Source organism: Poecilia latipinna, unplaced genomic scaffold (assembly GCF_001443285.1).
Source record: "Poecilia latipinna isolate Pla-1442-1.1 unplaced genomic scaffold, P_latipinna-1.0 Scaffold3992, whole genome shotgun sequence".
NCBI lineage: Eukaryota > Metazoa > Chordata > Actinopteri > Cyprinodontiformes > Poeciliidae > Poecilia > Poecilia latipinna.
The window spans coordinates 31,979-36,230 of record NW_015116608.1 but is presented as its reverse complement, the minus strand read 5'-3'; the positions used below and the strand labels follow the sequence as shown (position 1 = coordinate 36,230).

General features: G+C 40.3%; 1 long non-coding RNA gene across 1 annotated transcript; it reads left to right on the top strand.

Annotated features, from left to right (window-relative positions):
* The first annotated feature begins 1,827 nt into the window (after positions 1-1,827).
* LOC106942024 (uncharacterized) lies at positions 1,828-2,896 on the top strand. The gene is made up of 2 exons (XR_001423525.1): positions 1,828-2,183; positions 2,262-2,896. It is a non-coding gene; the product is annotated as an uncharacterized LOC106942024 (long non-coding RNA).
* The last annotated feature ends 1,356 nt before the right edge of the window (positions 2,897-4,252 follow it).

The window sequence follows — 4,252 nt, the reverse complement described above, 5'->3', positions numbered from 1 at the left end:
CAAAAACTAACTTTATTGAGTTTTCACAAATCGGGAAAAAGTTTCACAAATCACAAACATGGTTCCAAATATTCTGCTATTAGAGCAGAATAATCTATTCAAGGTTTGATGAGTCTAGGTGTTGTAGTTTTTAAATTAGAGCAGTTTTAGTGTGATCCAGATGCCAAAAATAGTGACTATCAAACTTTCTTGAGTTTTCACAAATCAGACAAAGGTTTCACAAATCCCAAACATGGTTCTAAATATTCTGCTATTAGAGAAGAATAATTTAGTCCAGGTTAGAAGTGTCTAGGTGTTGTAGTTTTTAAACTAGAGTTGATTAAAGATGCGGAAAGTAGTGAAAAATTAAGTGGAATCGCCATTTAGCTATTGGAAGCTAGAATTGGAAACCAACTTCAGCTTCGTCTCGAACGCTGCATTCATAATACGCTGTTTGTCTTGAAAATTATGCAGCCTCACCAGCACCGGGCGAGGTCTTGGCTCGGAGGACGGCACCTGATTTGGAGTGCGATGCGCTCTGTCTACTTTAAGTCGGCCCGTTTTTGTTTTAATGTGGAGAAGTTCTGGCAGCCAGGTCTCAAAAGAAACGAGTGGGATTGTTGCCTTCAGCCTTTTCCGGTAGGCCAACAATGCGGATATTCTTCCTTCTCCCCCTGTTTTCTAGATCATCAGCACGCTCCGTCAGGTCCTTCACCCGCTTTCCCAGCGATTCGAGTTTGTCAATGGACGGGACCGAGTCATCCTCTATAGCTGAGAGACGGGTTTCAATCTCTTTTATGCGTGTTTCATCGTCTTCCAAATATTTACCATGCGTCTGTAAGAGCAGAGAGACTGGCCCGAGTTTCTCTTCGATAACTTTAGTGAGATTCACAGTGACTTCACTAATCACCTCGCGTAGTGCTGGATCCATTCCTTCTGACACGGTGCTAGCAACCATGTTAGCTTCACTGCTCTCCGGCCTGGGATTCTCCTCGGCGTCGACTGCTGGGGTTTTCCTGCGTGGCATATTGTCAGGCTGAGTCGAAAAATATCTACTAATACTCATCGCAGTTTCGCAGAAAGAGAATGAGAGTGTTCTGACATTATTCGTGGGGTATAAGTGGAGAAATATAGTGAAGTGGCGTGCTAGCACTCCAAAGCACGACCGCACCTCAAGCCGCCGGCTTCGTTTCTGAGCATTTGAATGGGAAAATGCGAAAATCCAGCGATTTTCAAGAAAAAAATCATCAGAAGTGGTTAAGCTAAGTAGAAAAAAAAGGGTACTTATAGTACAAACCACAGGGTGAAAATAGCAATATACCATAAATGATTTTATTATTATATATTATTTTTCCATGATGACAGGTGAGCCTCTGCCTCCCCTGACCACACGTCACTGCTTGTCATCCACTAGATCAGGGGTCACCAACTCCAGTCCTCAAGGGCCACCATCCTGTAACTTTTAGATGCGTCTCTGCTCAAACACACCTGGATCAAATAAACTGCTCATTTCCAGCCTATTGCAGAGAGGAATGAATGCTGGTGAGGGAATTCAGACATTTTGGAGCAGAGGTGAATCTAAAAGTTGAAGGATGGTAGCCCCTGAGGACTGGAGTTGGTGACCCCTGCACTAGATGGTGCCAAGAGGCTGCACTTACCTGGAGGCGTGCCTGCTGTCTGGTTTCAGCTCATCTATGATCAATCACCTCGTCAATTAAGAGTATGAGGAACGGGCTGCCAGCACTTCAGCACTTGTTTGCCGGTTATGGTACTCTGAGGCCCTCTAAGCCTGTGCCTTTGAGTTATCTAAGTTTGTTCTCAAGTAATATTTTTCTATCGTCTCTCCCTCAGGTGTTTCCCCGTAGCGCCTTGGATTTTAGTGTTTATCCCAAGTTCCTGGCTTTCTGGTTTCCCCTCGTGATGCTGTGGATTTTACCCACTGGTTGCTCGAGTCCCTCTTCGCCTCAGCTGAAGAATCACTGACAATTCCTGGTTTCACGGCTGGCAGTCAGATCGCTCCTCATCTCTCCTCACAAGAACTTACTTGTCTGCCCTCCATCACAAGCCTCTTCCATCTACCTTCAAGGAACTCACAGTCAAAATCACACTGGAACCTGGATCATCTGAAGAACCCCCACCTGCAAAGATACCACAACCCCAGAGAGAACAGTACTTCTCCCCCTGGCAGAAACCCACCACTTCAAGTAAGATCATTCCAGTTCATCAGAGTTCAACCTGTCCATCTTGCCATCAACTCCCCTTCTCTCTCTCACTGTCTTCAGAGTTCTGACGACCCTGGGTTCCCATCCACAGGACAAGAACCATACAATCTCATATTTTCATCATTGTCAAAATAAACTATCTGATTTCCTATTTGTATTTTTGCTCCTGTTCTCCCGATTGTGTTCTGTCTGTGGGTTAAAAGATGTGAACCCAACATGACAATTTGGAGCTCACAAACATCAGTGAAAATACTGCAAAAATAATTTGAATAGCAGCAAAAGCCAAACATGCCACAAATGACTAAATCAAAATGTACCAAAAGCAGGACGGACTGGCATAGGAGCTACCGAGAGACTCCAGGTAGATTCCAGCTGAGAGATGTGCAGCGGCTTGCTCTTCATGCAGGGCTGGCCCAAAGTAATACATGCTAGAAGTATTTAAATTAAGTTATAGATAAAACACTCTTTTATTCATATTGTATTTTTGTTTAGCTGCAGAAGTTTTACAGAATCTGAGCTGAGTGATATGTCACTGTTTTTGTACAGCTACAACTGGAAGCTTCCAGAGCTTCCAGTTGTAGCTCTTGAAGAAGAAACTTTAACATCTTTTCTGTGCGTTAGAACCTCGCTGCTTCTGAGAACAATTAAAAAAATAAAAAATACAGCAGGGGGGATTTAAAGTTGCCAAAACTGAAGAACTCTTGTCTGTTTTGTGAATGCAACATAAGGAGAATTTAATTTGGCCCGTTACCCCTCCTAAGAACCTCTGCGTCTCTCACCATGTTTAAATGTAGATTTAGTGAAGTCTGTGATGGGGAGCCCAGATTAATTGGTTGAGTTTAAAATAAATCACTGATTATTTGCTGTGATGTATTTGTGAACAACTCAGCTCAAACACAAAGATTACACCATATTGTAGCCATGGTAACACAACAAACTATTAAGATGATTCCTCACATGTTTACAAAGTAAACTAATTAAATCCTAAATGAACAATTTATTCTCTGTTGAATGCATTAAGTAAAATTTAATCGTATTGTCATTCTCTATAAATTAATGCTACAGGTTTAGATCTATGGTCTGTGTTACAATTCAACCATTTCTAGGGGCCCCTGAAAGTCTGGAGGGCCGCTACTGAGTTTTCTTTGCCTCTGAGATCTAGAATTGTAAGACTGGGATCAGTCTTACAATTCTAGATCTCAGAGGCGCTAACATAAAAAAAAGTATATAGAGTTAACCCCTTTGAGCTTTTTAGATCTATAAAGCAGTCTGCAGCCAAGTTGATGTAGAGGTTAAATAGATATTATTAGGGCTTAATTATGGGAGCAAATTTGCTTTATAACCTGCTGGTTATGAAACGGTAACATTATAGCTGTTGGGGAAAACATAGACATGTTTGCTTTGCATTGTCCCCATATGATGACAGTGATACAATATGGTCTGATTAAATATTAGATTCTTGATTAATTGTTGCTATATTGTTGCACAGTGTTTTAAGATCTTGTTCAATGTGCCCCTTTTTAACTTTGAGTCCCTGCCCCTCCAAAGGTCTCTGAATGGCCCTGGACTTTTTCAACATTTGTAGACGTAGGAGAAGGTTTGAATTCATAATTATCAGATGTGTGAGGTTGAAGTTAAAAAAAAAATTTGAGTAGAAATTTAATGTTTGTAGAAATTGTAATTGTGTGTGTGTGTACTTTTATTTTATATGTGTAATTTCTTCATATTTATTTATGCATTTTACCACATATTCACAAGTACCCAGAGTTACGCACAAATTTTCTTTTAACGGTTTACAAATCATGTTTCACAGACACAACTATCCAAAGTTACACACAAAAATGCTTACACGGATTACAAAATCCAGTATTAAACATGTACAGATATTTTGAGACTATTTTCACTCCATACAATTTGATGAAAAAAAAATTGTTTAAAAAATTTATATCTCTAGAGGAGAACAAAATCCTTCTTTTCCACTCTCCCCCCCCCCAAAAAAAAAAAAAAAAAAAAAATAATAAAATTATTAATAACTTCCAACCAAAAATTTT